Raw genomic sequence first — 15,441 nt, 5'->3', positions numbered from 1 at the left:
GCATTAGATTAATGTGGCAGAGTTAAGAACTGATAAGACAATACACAAAGTGGCTTTAGAATCCAATGTATTGTTTATTTGCATATTACTGAACATGAGCCAATCACTGGCCTACAGTTAACAACAGTCCATTTTGCAGCTGAATTTGTCAGTCATTTTTAGGTCGCTGTGTCAAGTTAAACATAGTTTAATACTTAGAATAACACATCTTGAAATCCCTAAATTCTGATTTGCGCTCAATCAAGCTGTGTTATGAACGTAAGAACCCATCCTTGTGTTGTGCTCTCTGCTGAAGGGTTGGTTTGTTCTCTGTATAAGCTACATGTTGCCTAGACAGCTGGAGTTTCGCTTACTGCCCCCTGCAGAAAACAGGTGGTACTTCAAGCTTGATTTGCTCAGGAATCTTCCTTATTACTGTCCGGGGACATGATTAATTGTGTTAATTTTTTTAACGCATAATTTTTTATATAATTAATTGCACTCAACGCGTTAAATCGACAACCCCATAATTTTTATATAATTGGCCTAGCGGCCCTCTGGCCCACTAATAGCACTTTTCCACCGACATGGTTAGGGGGCGGGTTCCTGGGCTGGTGCAAATTCTTGAACTGCATTTCCACTGCAGAAAAGGCAGTTCCGGGGCTGAAAACCTGGTTCGACACTGGCCCCAGAAGCTTTCTGGGCTCCATGCAGGAACTGATTACGTCAGGGGGCGGAGGGCTGGATAATGTTTCGTCAACAAATTTTTCACAAAGAACAGAAGTACCTACAGTCTGCAGCAAAAAGTACTTCTTCACTCTATAAAAACAATAAAAAAACTCACAAAAGCGTTCAGGTAACGCAGACGCAACAAGCATTCGACTTGCGATATATGGTCTTTACGGAGATCCGAGATGAACTAGAGAGATCGTAGAGGGGAAAAAATAATCTATGAGAAGATCCAGCACAAAATGATGCATGCCGGTTTGAACCAAAATAATAAACAAATTGAAAAGCACTTAAGGGAGTGCAAGGACCGTAAGAAGGACCTAAACAAAAGTGACAGTGTGTCCTCTGCTGCTGATCTTAGTAAGTTATTATATTTGTCAACTTTGTTAGCTTTCCTTACACTTTTGTCCCCTTATTTTGTGCATTGTTTTGTCAAGTAAGGGCATTTTTGACCAGCTACTCTAACTTCGGAAGATCGCGGCTATCTGTTAAGTAAACTTAAGGATTCTCAATCAAGATGTAAACATAATATTATATGCTATGGCAAAAATCCAAATTCAACCATCTGCTACACCAGTGTTAATAATGATTCCACTGTTACTGTTTACAGAATTTAGCAAGTTAAGCCATAGTTCATACAATATATTGTAATTGCATTACCTGTTGTCTTTAGCATAGATGTCATCTCTGACAATCTTGTTAAGCAATGTAATAATGTTTTATTGCATTACTCCGTATATTTAAATATGTCCTCAAAAACAAGAGTAAAAGCTGAATACAAACACTGTTGTGATGTGCCATGTTTGTCTATGGGCAGGTAGTTACGTAACCCATTACGTCACCGTTTGGTTTTTAAGTCAGTGGAAAAGCACGGCCGGCTTCAGAAAGGCTTCAGATTTCCCCGGCCATGAACCAGCGGAGCACAGGCTCGGCACACGAACCATCACTATTTCAATGGAAAAGGGCTATAAGATGGCCAATGGCCAAGCCGATGGCCGATTCCACCCTGTACAACTCTTATTTCAAATCACTAAAGAAATATTCTGGTTTCCACACAGTATGTGACCCCTTAAAAATACTGATGGCAGCATTTACACTGTCAACCAGTTCTGATTTTTCACTAATATCTGGCACAGATCAGATCTTGTTGCATGCGTTTATGTGATCAGATTTTTGGCATCTGATCTGGCACAACTATACAGTAGTTCTAAATCTGATACATATCTGAAGTCTGGTCATTTAACCTGTATCTTATCTGATTTGCTTAATTCTGCGTTTTTTTTTTTTTTGCCAAATTCCTACATATGAATCATGGAGGGAATACACGTATGCATGTCTAATATTTCTATTACAAAGTACATTAATGAATTCCAGGAATACAATATAATATGAATAGCAATGTTCTGTAGGTTTCAGTGCCTGTGTCCGAATATGCATACTTCCCTACCACTGTATATAGTATGCCAAAAGCAGTGTGTCAATCGAGTAGGGTGTCTGATTCCTCAGTATTCATAAAATAGCAGGCGAGAAATATCCGGATTACTACAACATACGATGGAATTATCAAGTTTGCATCCACTGGAGACTTTATTATCCCATAATGCCACAGGAGCTGCGAATACATCACATTCAAAACACTAAATTTAAAAAAATGGTGGAGAACCGTCACTCAGGTGGCTCCTATCAACTGTAAGTGCTACAGTATACTATATATACCAAAAAAGTTGTTCCTTGTACTTAAATGGTGCTTGTTTTTTTTTTTTTTTTTTTTTTTTTTTTTTGTGATTAACATTTTTACTGATTCTTCAAAGACAAAGAAAAACAAAACGTATATACAATGAATCAACATTTAACACCCACTACTACCCCTGCCCAATCAAGAACACCACCCGACCCCAAACAAACATCCCAGTGGTCTTAAATAAGTACACACACACACACACACACACACACACACACACACACACACACACAGAGAGAATAAAAAAAAATATACAAATATATATATATATAATAAAATTATATATATATATATATATATATATATATATATATATATATATAGATATAGATACATACACATATAATAAACACACACCTCTAAAACTATGCCTCTCTCTCCACAGTCCCACTCCGAGAGCCCCCGAAAAACATCAAATATCTACCTCATTTCCCATTAAAAGAATTCACGTTACCTCTTCGAAGGCTGCCACCCTTCCCATCTCCTCACACCACTCCCGAATTGAGGGTGCTCCCACCAACTTCCAACCCCTTAAAACAATCTGCCTGCCTATCATCGCACTGGTGAGGACCCAATCTTTGATGTATTTGTCACCTATGTCGAGTCTGGGGCAAAACGAAATCCGAAAGCCCACGTCACACACAAAACTCTGTACTTTCAACCAAAATTCCTGAATCTCAGCATCCCCCACAAAAAACATGGGCCATGTCTCCATCCTCCAACTGGCAACGTCAGCAGGTGGGTGTGTCTTTAAGACCAAGCCTATACAGTCTAGAGGGGGTCCAGTAGAATCTACGTAGAATCTTGAATTATATAAGTTGCACCCTTCCATCTCTTGATACAGACTTGACGTTTTTTAGAATCCCAGCCCACACTCCCTCCTCCAATACTAAATTAAAATCTTTTATTTTACTTTTGTCCATACCGAGAGCAAATGCGAGATAACGGGGTGTAACTTAGCTTCTCCGGTTAGTTTGATAGAAAGGCTTTGCAATGGCGAAATAGGGGCAAAGACCTCCTGTTCAATAGAAAACAGGGAGGGGCTCTTTCACATGGAAGCGACCAATTAACCAAATGCCTGAGACTGAACACATAATAATAAAACAAAATCTTGGGTAGGCCTAACCCACCTTTGTCAATCGGCCTATGTAATTTGTTGAAATGCGGTCTGGGACGTTTGCCATTCCAATTGAAGGACTTTGCTATACTATCAAATTGCTTGAAATAAGAGAGGGGGAAATCTATAGGGAGTGACTGTAGCAGGTAGTTGAATTTTGGAATACAGTTAATTTTTAATAACATTAACCTTCCCAATCATTGATAAATGTAATGATGCCCACCTGTCCACATCACTCAAAATCCTATTTATTAAAGGGTCAATATTAACTCTAACTAAATCAGTCAAATCTGCTGGGAATAAAATACCCAAAATACTTAATGCCCTGTTTGGGCCACTGGAAGGCTCCCATCGGGAAGGCCGTTACTGGACAGTACGCTGTCAGAGCCAAAGCTTCAGATTTAGACCAATTGACTTTGTATCCTGAGAACTTGGAAAAGGAATGAATAATTCTGTGGAGGCAAGGCATAGATCTAGTAGGTTCAGAGACAAATAATTAAATATCATCTGCGTAAAGCAGAAGCTTATACGCCACACCTCCCGCCATCACCCCTGGAAAATCCTCCTCCTTTCTTATCGCAGCTGCTAATGGTTACAGGGCAAGACAGAACAATAATGGGGAAAGAGGGCAACCCTGCTGAGTGCCCCTATTCAGAGTAAAATGATCTGAACTTAATCTATTTGTTTGTACTGCTGCTACAGGGTGTCTATAAAGTAACTTAATCCAACCAATAAATGTACTCCCGAGCCCATGCATTTCCAAAATCTTAAAAAGATAATCCCGTTCTACCATCTCAAACGCCTTTTCGGGGTCAAGTGAGATGGCAGCGACCAGAGACTGATCATTCGCTACTGACCACATGATATTGATGAAACGCCTAATGTTGTCTGAAGAGCTATGGCCCCGAATAAATCCCACCTGATCTGTATGTATAAGAGATGTCATAACTTTACTTAATCGGTTAGCCAAAACTTTTGACAAAATGTTTACATCTAGCTGGATCAGGGAAATTGGACGGTAACTTTTACACTTGCTTGTATCTTTGTCTTTTAAGAATCAGACTGATCCGTGCTTTTGTCATGGTTGGGGGAAGCTTTCCATTCTTTAATGATTCCGTATAAACTTCTAACAAAAGTGGAGCCAATTCTGTAGCAGACAGAAGATCTAAAAAATTCAGCAGCAAAACCATCTGGCCCCGGAGCCTTGCCTGTAGGTAAGGCCTTAATTACCTCATCAAACTCCTCCAAGGTTATCTCAGAATCAAGAGAATTTTTTTGCTCAGTTGTCAATTTAGGGAGTTCTAATGATTCCACAAATTTTCTAATATCTTCATCGGTAGACAAAGATGTGGAACTATAAAGATCAAGATAGAACTGTTTAAAGGCATTATTAATATCAATGGCTGAGGTAAAAATTTCACCACCAGCACATTTCACTGAGGGAATGGTAGAAAAAGACTCTCTCTGCTTTATATATCTAGCCAAAAGCTTCCCTGCTTTGTCCAATGACTCAAAGTATGACTGTACTGCCCTGAATAACCAAAACTCCACTTTCCGTGACAAAATAGTATTATATCTGTATTTCAATTGGGTCAATTCTCTGAGGCCATCAGATGACATTCGGCACTTCAGCTCTGCCTCTGCACTTTTAATATTCCCTTCCAACTCCACGAGTTCTCGTGCTTTGGATTTTTTGGTAAATGAGGCATACTGTATGATCCGACCCCTAAGAACCGCCTTAAGTGCATCCCAAGCCACGCTCACAGAAGATACTAAGGACCAGTTGGTCTCCATATAAACATTGATTTCAGTCTTTAACATTTATTGGAAATCAGGATATTGCAAACGGGTGACATTAAAGCACCAACTATATGATTTCTTTTTCTCCGTATGTGGCAACATCTCTAAACTCACCAGGGCATGATCTGAGACTAAGATGTTTCCAATTGAGCAATCAACAACAGATGAAATGAGGGACTTAGATATAAAAAAAATCTATTCAAGAATAAATCTTATTGACCGATGAAAAAAATGTATAGTCCCTACCAAATGGGTTTAAAAGTCGCCAAATATCTGCAAGACCAACATTTTTACACATCCTGTGAAGCGTCAATGTTGCTCTAGGGGGCTTACACACTTTTGCTTCACTATGATCAAGGACTGAGTCCATCAAAAGATTAAAGTCTCCTCCCAATATTATACCATGAGGGGTGCCAGTGACTTGCAACATCCCTTCAAGATCAATAAAAAAGCCCTGATCATCAACGTTAGGTACGTAAATATTAGCCAAAACCAGCCTTTGCCCCTGAATTTCTGCTAAAACAATAATGATTCTCCCTAATTTATCTTTAATCTGTTTGAGAGATTTGAATTGTAGATGTTTACTTATCAATGTAATGACTCCCCTGCTCTTACTTGAGCCAGCACTAAAGAAAACATGCCCACCCCATATCTTCCCAAATTTTTCAGCTTCCTGCGAGGAAATATTTGTTTCTTGAAGAAACACTATATCACATTTCTTACACTTAAGAAAATAAATAACCTTCCTTCTTGTTATGGGGTGCCCCAACCCATTCACATTCCACGTGGAGAGAGACAATCCACTCATATCAACTTTTGACATATTGATATAATAGAAAATATAAATTGTGTGTCAAAAACACGATTATTCAGAACAAATTCCAACATTAGTGCAACAATCAAACCCCGAACTCCCCCTGAACCAAACAAACAGAAAAAAGAAAAACGTGCACATTAACCCTGGCCATCTTTAATATTCATTCTCAATCTGGCCAGGAACTTCAGTGTAAAAGTGATCTTCCGTCCATGCAAAAGTTTCTTGAAGGAGTGTTATTTCCACAAAACAAACTCCAGCCGCTAGGCGGAGCCAACACAAACAGAAACAAAAATGGCACCCAGCTTCCTCAGACAGCTAGAGTAAGAACAGCGAGTTAATCCATTCTGGAGCTACATGAGAAACACCAGATGGCTTACTCACCCATTGTTTCTATGAAGGACAGAGCTTGCTTGGGACACATAAATACTTTGCGACCATCCTTAGTATCTATTCTCAGTTTGGCCAGAAACATCAGTGCAAAAGCGATCTTCCGTTGATGTAAGAGTTTCTTACATTCCTTGAATCGATCGCGTTTCTATCTTGTCGAATTCCCAAAGTCCGGGAAAAAGAAAATATTGTGATTCTTCCAAGAAAGTTTCCTTTGCTCCTCGCCTCACGCAACACAAGATCTTTATCGCATGATCTCAGAAATTTGGCCAGAACTGATCGAGGCCTGTCTCCCTCAGCGGATCTCCGAGCCAGGACTCTGTGAGCTTGCTCGATTTCCAACCCGTGGCCTGTTATGTTGAGCAGACTCGGAAAGAGATTGTTTAGGAATTCCACCATATCTCTGCCTTCCTCACGCTCAGGAATTCCAACAATTCGTATGTTATTTCATCGGCTCCTATTTTCCAAATCTTCCAGTTTTTCCAAAATGCTTTCCATGTCTATTTTGTTCACTGGCAGATTAACAGATAATTCTCTTTCTGATGACTCCAGATAATCGATCTGTTTCTCAACATCTGCCACTCTTGTAACCAACTCAGAGAATTTTGTTTCCATCGCCGTAATCGATCGACTTATTACAGTGAGATCTTCCAAGTCAGCAACGACCTTCGTCAGCATCACAGACATGTTGGACAGTTGATGCTGGATTTCTCCTGCTGCACCATTCAAATCAAGTCCCTGGTCCGCAGGCCCGTCAAGAGGTTTCAGCTTGAGCACATAAGTGTCTTTTAATGTCTTCAGAGCCCAAGGATTTTGAATTCTTTGCCATGTTTACCTCAAAGAACAAATATGTAGCTGGGTGTATCAAATCTCACCGGATTATAACATGAAAATAATTTTTAAAAAATAGCAAAGTGCGCAGAGCTCGCCATTTACACGTCTGCTCCTCGCATGGCATCACGTGACCTCAAATGGTGCTTGTTTAACAAAGCCAGAGTAAAATATTTTTGTCATTCTTTTTACTACGTCATACTGTATATTCAGGTCACGGGACAACGTGTTCATACTACTCACATATACCTAAAGAATGTATTTTTTACCAGCCGATGAGTGTGTCCTTCATCAAATGCAGTACATACTCTGACAGAACGTGATTTCAGATGTGAATGCACGCAAATGTAAATGTGCTAAACCACACTTTTCGTTGGATTACCAAAAAACGCTCATAAGATCACGCTGGTAAAACACGTATAAATAAAATGTATGTTCATGTATGGTGTCATTTCCTTCATGTTTGCTGTGGATGTGATGTCAGTCAAGGTCACTGGAATGTTGCTTTTATGCTGCACGCTCAGGAGTGTGCATAACACCAAAAAAAGTTAATATGTTAATATTGGACCCACTTTATATCAGGTGTCTTTAACCACTATGTGCGTAAGCATTTGATACGATGTACTTATTATGTACATACGTGTTGTTGCATTATGTTTACATTTAAAGTATCTGCATTTAATCTGTAGCTCCACTGTTAACCTTAACCCCTGACCCTACCCCAACCCTAAACCATAACCCCTAATCTAAACCCTAACCCTAAACATACCATTACCTCAACCTCAGTTGCAGCAAATGTGAATCTTGTGAGAATTTAGCAGAACATGTAGTTATACAAATTACATACATTGTATTGTATGTATTTTAATCGTAGTAGTAGATCAAGACACCTAATATAATGTGTGACCTTAATATTACATAGCAGGAATTAAGAAAAAACATTTTGTGTTGGTGGGGGAAAATGCCCAGTCAAGGAAATTATGAGTAGCACCGTGATGTGTCTTGTGATGAATATTATAATAATACCAATACACTCACTTAGCACTTTATTAGGAACACCTGTACACCTACTTATGCATGCGATTATCTAATTTGCCAATCACGTGGCAGCAGTGCAGTACATAAAATCATGCAGATACGGGTAAGGAGTTTCAGTTAATGATCACATCAACCATCAGAATGGGGAAACAAAATGTGATCTCAGTGATTTTGAGCATGGCATGATTGCCATATGATTGCTCTATAGTTTACTCAGAATGGTGCCAAAAACAAAAAGCATCCAGTGAGCAGCAGTTTTGTGGACGGAAACACCTTTTTGAAGAGAGAGGTAAACAGAGAATGGCCAGACTGGTTCGAGCTGACAGAAAGGCTACGGTAACTCAGATAAACACTCTGTACAATTGTAGTGAGCAGAATAGCATCTCATAATGCACAATATGTCGAACCTTGAGGCGGACGGGCTACAACAGCTGAAGACCATGTTTGGCTCTTTATTAGGACCTAGTGTTCCTAATAAAGTGCTCAGTAAGTGTATATCATTATAGCTTAGTATATCAGATAGCTTAGTCACAAAAATATATATGGTAATAGGAAAATATTGTAAAAATTGCAGTTTTATACTTTATTTGTGACATATTTTCCCAAATGCAAACATACATATTTCTATGAAGTCGGTCTGTTCTGTTTGTTTTGTTATTTCTCTCCCTCATGTGTCTCTGGCGCTGTTGGCATGCATGATCAGTGTTTCCATGTGAACACTTGTTCCCATGGGAACGCTGATCATGCCACTAATTAGCATGCTAGCAGCACTTGTCTCTCCAATAATTCACTGCCCATTTAGTGTTGGAGTGGCTCACCTCGCTCTCTCTTCCTAGTTGGTCCTGTCTCGTGTATCTGTTTTGGTTGCCCATCTCTGCCCGCGTGTCGGGAGTGTGGTTGCCTTCCAGTTTGCTGTACACCTGTTTTCTTCGTCGACATCTCTTCAATGGAGGATTCCTCACGAATCTGCTCCTGACTACCACAACGCATACACTCGCCTACGAACACACTCATCACAAAGGATTCCTTATGGATCTGTTTGCTGCTTGTTCAGTGTGCACTCATTGACAGACACACCCATCACCTTCTACTGCAGTTGGTGCTGGGATCTCCACACTTCACCTGAATCTGCTAAAGTTATCATTTATTGTTAATAAATCCTTTGAACTGTTCCTCTGCTCTTGGATCTCTTTGTCTCGCCTTTGTGACATATATTCGATTTTGTAAGTGAAAAAGCTCTCCACTTTATGTTTGCACATGTTTGCACAAACAAATTGTGGAATTGGAAATATATACATATATGCCCACTTACAATATTATATATATATAAACACACAGTATATGGTATATATATTATGGGGGGCCAAACAGGAAATCATTATATAAAATCTGAATATATAGTTGTAATTCCAAATATATAAATATAAATCTGAATATATAGTTATAAATCCTGAGTATATAAATCAGAATATATACTTGTAAATCCTGAATATATAGTTGTATGTCCGAATATATTTGTAAGTCTGAATATATAAATATAAAACTATATATAGTTATAAATGTATGATCAGGCAAGATTATAGACAGATGTTCTTGAATAAAATGTTTAATTAAAAGTAGATCCCAAGTCTAAATAATTCAGTATTGTACAATGATCCAAATCAGTTATCCAGACCAAGGAGCACTAAGATCCAGACCAATTGGAGTATTTTTCTGCTTTATAAAATCAAAGGCTGGCCGCAACATGGACACTAAAGGGTCCTTAGACTTTGGGGTCCTTAATAGATACAGTCAGCAACGTGTCATACACTGGGGGAAATCGATTCCCCGTTACCATAGTTACTCATTCATTCCTATGAAAAAAATGGGGAGAAATATCCAATAAATTTGGCTATTTTAACAATGAAAAACATGATGAAAAGCTGTTGTGTTGTTTATTGCACTTCAGACAAAGCCAAAAATCCTGGAACTGATATTTTTTTGCCTTTTTTCAACCGATAAATATAGAAGCCTAAATGAGTGCTGCGGCTGCAAGCTTTTGAGCTGTTGAGCCACAGTTAAGCAGAATAAGTCATTTTTAACTCACTGTGAGGAAGGACCCATTGGGCTTCCACACCCTGGCCAGCAAGAAATTGATGAAGCAGAATAAAAATAATAATAGAAATAAATAAATAAATAAAACACTTGTTATATGTGGAAAGCTGGCCGATTATGACAATCATGGTGTAAAACAAATAATTATATTAAGCATGTTAGTTACATATGGAAAATTAAAGCTTGTCTATCAATAAGTCTGGTGAAAAAGTGATTTTATTAAAATATATTCAGACTTACAAATATACAGTATATTCGAAATTATATTTATTTATTCAGATTTACAATTATATATTCAGATATATATTTATATATTCAGATTTACAACTATATATTCAGATTTACAACTAAATATTCGGACTTACAACTATATATTCAGGATTTAAAAGTATATATTCAGATTTATATTTATATATTCAGATTTACAACTATATATTCAGATTTACAACTATATATTCAGACATATATTTATATATTCAGGATTTAAAAGTATATATTCAGATTTATATTTATATATTCAGATTTACAACTATATATTCAGATTTACAACTATATATTCAGATTTAAAACTATATATTCAGACTTACAACTATATATTCAGATATATATTTATATATTCAGATTTACAACTATATATTTTCAGGATTTACAAGTATATATTCAGATTAATATTTATATATTCCGATTTATATTTATATGTTCAGAATTAAAACTATAAATATTCTGAATTACAAGTATATATTTGTCACGGTCCGGTCACCTTGTCAGGTTGGGGTTCAGCCTGATGGGACCGTGAGAGTATTGGCCTGTTTGTGTACCCCCTTTGTGTGAGCGCACAGATCCGGTTGTTTGTTACCACCGTGCGCTCTCCAGTGATGTCATGGTCCTGTCAACCAGTCAGGTTGGGTTTTGTCTAACGAGAACCACGTCATCATCATCCCCTGTCTGTCTTGTGTTTCATGTACATGTTTTGTGTGGGCGCACAGGTCCGGTGATGGGTTACCGCAGTGCGCGAGTTGCCGCCATTTGCCCTCCGGTGATATCACGGCCCTGTCACCTTGCCAGGTTTGGGGGACTTTAACATACACATTGATCAAGCAAATTATGTCATGGCTAAAGACTTCTTGTCCTTATTGGACTGTCTTAACTCCACTCACATATTAGACCTAGTGTGTGATAATTAATCGTTTGTATATAACCTGTTACTTTGGATATTGGCTTCTCTGACCATTTAGCTGTTGCTTTACCTTGGAGTTGCCGATTCTATGTTCATCCATGTCCAGAATTGTTACGTTTCAGAAATGGAAATCAATCAACCTGACTTAATTTATAAATGCTGTTGTTTCATCTTTAAGTACTTTATACCCCATCCCGCTGGAAGAACAAATACTACGGTTAAATAATGCTCTTACTACTCATTTGGATTCCTTTCCCCCCCCTAAAGTCGCATAAAATCTTGCATACTCTTTCCACTCCCTGGTACAATGACAATCTGTGCTCAATGAAAGCAAAAAAAAAAAAAAAAAAAAAAAAAGAATTGTGTCTATCTGGCTTGAATAGTTATTATCTGATGTAGAAAAATTCACTGAGTGACTACAGAGCAGAAACTGAAACCGCTCGATCCTCTTATTTTGCATATATCATTGTGGATAATCAATGAAATCCAAGACATCTTTTTCAAACCATAAATACTCTTCAATGTCAATGATGCCAAAATCTTGACTGCTTCTCATCAGTTATGTAACAACTTTCTTAATTTTTTTAATTCAAAAATTGCTAATGTCCATAAACAAATTCTTTCTTCACCTGCCTCACCTACATCCCACCATTATTTGTCCAGTTTTTGAGGTACTCCTTTGTAATTTTTTGCAGCTTGATTACGCTACACTTGCTACAGTAGTATCAGGTATGAAAACTACCACTTGCATACTTGATCCTTTACCTACAAATCTATTGAAGTCTTGCTTTGATTACTTGTGCCAGGTGGTGCTCAATATAATCAATGAATCGCTGTGCACAGGTGTCGTTCCAGCTGCATTAATAATTGATGCCGTTACTCCGGTTGCAAAAAAGCAAAACGTTGCCTTGGATAATCTAAATAACTTCCATCCCATCTCAAATCTCCCGTTTTTTGGCAAAAATTTTAGAGAGTGTCGTTGCCTCTCAGCTGTACAATCATCTCACTGTCAGTAATCTCTTTAACCCACTTCAGTCTGGTTTTTGGAAATTCCACAGTACAGAAATGGCTCTGGTGAAGGTCACCAATGACTTATTAATGGCATCTGATGCAGGATCTCCTTCGATCCTTATCCTCCTTGACCTTGCATTTGACACTATTGACCATAATCTTTTAATCACCCACCTTGAAACTATCTTTGGTGTTTCTGGGACAGTTTTGAATTGGTTCAAATCTTACTTTTTGAGCGTAGACAGTTTGTTATTTTGGGTGAGCACAGGTCTGAGACTGGACTAGTTCACACTGGTGTCCCTCAGGGCTCCATTCTGGGTCCCCTACTTTTCAGCCTCTATTTATCCCCATTAGGCCAGTTCCTAAGATCTCTTTGTCTTACCTATCATTTATATGCAGATGATACACACATCAAAACAAAGCTGAAACATTCCTCTCCAAATGTATTTCTGAGATAAAAATCTGGATGGCCAATAATTTTCTCTGTTTAAACAGTGACAAGACCGAGGTGATGTTGCTTGGAAAACTGAAGAATCTTGGTGTGATCTTTGATTCTTCTTTGACGTTTGAACCTCATGTGCAAAATACAGTCAGGACATCATTCTTTTATCTCAGAAACATTGCAAAGTTGTGTCCTATGCTATCCTTTTCTTTAGCTGAAATGCTGATCAATACATTTGTATTTTCACGCATCGATTACTATAACGCACTCCTTGCTGTGGTTTCAAAGTCTACCTTAAATAAACTGCAGTATGTCCAAAACATGGCGGCCAGGATTTTAACTCGGACTAAAACAGGTGAACATATTACCTGAGTCTTGGAGTCCTTGCACTTGCTCCTTGTTGATTATGGTTATGTGTATTTTGTTGTTTTTGGGTTGTTCTTATTTATGTAAAGTGCTTTGAGAAGCCACTTTTAAAGGCGCTATACAAAATAAAAGTTTATTATTATTATTATTATTATTATTATTCTGTTGTGTGTTGTTTCAAGGTGAACGTGATGTTTGATGTTTGCTGTCAAGTGTTAATCGTGCTCTCTTGTTTAGTTGGAGATTGCTCGTGTTTCTGTTGGTTGCCTGTCTCTAGAGGTGTGGTTACCTTCTAGTGTGCCCTCGCCTGTATCGTTGCCCAATCCCTTTGGAGGAGGATTCCTCGGTCTCTGCCCACGTGTTGGGGGAGAAACTTGCCTGGAATTTGCTTTGTTTTTGAAAAGGAACTTTGTGTTAATAAATCCTATTGAACTGTTACCTCTGCTCTTGGGTCCTGTCTCTCTCACCCTATGACAATATTCTGATTTATATTTATTCTGAATTACAAGTATATATTCAGGATTTACAACTATATATTCAGATTTATATAATTATTTCCTGTTTTGCCCCCCATAATATACTGTTTCTGTATATATGTGTGTGTGTGTGTGTCCACTCAGCTCGATGTAATATTTAGACAGGATTTGGCGGCATCATGAAGCATAATTTCTTGTTATATTTTACTAACATTGCTGGGTAGTAACAGATTACATGTAACGTGGATTACATAATCAGATTACAAAAATCAATTACTTGTAATTGGATTATAAATATTTACATTTGAAAAAACTCATAATCATATTACAGTTACTTTTTTATAGCTTACTTGATTACATATTAACAAGGCAAAGGCAGTAAATTGTTAATAATTTATTGATAATTTTCATATCAATATCATCATATTCTTTCCCCAAAGCGCAATAGTGTCACAGATTAACATTTGAGCATGTGCTCCTTTTACTTTACAACAGTAAGATATGCACCTCAGCTAAGGAATAGATGATGGACTATCATTAAGCAGAAAGAGTTAAATGTGTTTCAGTGTTTTTAGATGAAAGCTTTGACCTGGGCAACGTCGTTGCAGTTGATTTTATGGTCATTCATTTTCATTCATTTTATGATTGTTTTATGATGATTTTATGGTCATTAATGTTCGTAATGCTATTGTATTATGCACTTAAATGAACTTGATGTCTCAGTGTTTTGAATTATAAACTTTGGCCATGCACTGGCATTGCTGTTAGACTTAATGCACTTTTTAAAAATGTCATAAGGAACTCTTTTTGTGATGCTCTTTTTGTTAATAATAAAGAATGTAATACATTTTCTTCCTCTTTGTACTGTTTGGTAAAATGATTATCCTACTCAAATGTATGTGACATAAAATAAAATAGAATTAGGTTGAAAGTAATCCAAAAGTAATCTCATTATATTACCCCAAAAATTATGTTACTTATTGCATTTTTTGTCATGTAATTTGTAGTACCTGATTACAATTCAAAAGTAATCCGCCCAGCACTGTTTAGTGTTTTACTGTTTAGTAAAATATTGAAGCGTAATTGTCATATGCTTTACTCAAACTAAAAAGATAAATCTCACCCATAAGGCTACACATAGAACACAAATGGAACAGTTTCCTGAGAGAAACCTATACATGGAATCACAATCTAATTTAATGCAATTCTGGAAAAACTGCAAATGCTTGCTTGTGCCATTTATTATGCTGCACTCTGCGCAGCAATTTACAGTAATCAGCTCATTAGTTCTCATTCATGTCCTGAACAATTGCACATAAGAGCGCAATGAGTAGCAAAATGTAAGCCAAGAACATTATGAAGCTATTGCCCCTCTGTTTATTGATTTATTATTATTTATTTTCATGTTTATAAAATAAATCAGTCTGTTTCTTGCT

The 15,441-nt window shown here is 37.5% G+C and overlaps 1 protein-coding gene and 1 pseudogene across 1 annotated transcript in view; both read left to right on the top strand.

Moving 5' to 3' along the window:
• The window catches only part of LOC127436275 (kinesin-like protein KIF21A), a 292,925-nt gene that overhangs the window by 113,372 nt on the left and 164,112 nt on the right, over window positions 1–15,441 (top strand). The gene's annotated exons all lie outside the window — the stretch shown is intronic.
• LOC127435737 (copine-8-like) overlaps window positions 1–15,441 on the top strand; it is a 129,516-nt pseudogene that overhangs the window by 19,789 nt on the left and 94,286 nt on the right.

The sequence above is a fragment of the Myxocyprinus asiaticus genome, chromosome 46 (assembly GCF_019703515.2).
Source record: "Myxocyprinus asiaticus isolate MX2 ecotype Aquarium Trade chromosome 46, UBuf_Myxa_2, whole genome shotgun sequence".
In the NCBI taxonomy this organism is placed as follows: domain Eukaryota; kingdom Metazoa; phylum Chordata; class Actinopteri; order Cypriniformes; family Catostomidae; genus Myxocyprinus; species Myxocyprinus asiaticus.
The sequence above is the reverse complement of the archived record's forward strand: the minus strand, read 5'-3'. Positions and strand labels throughout refer to the sequence as shown.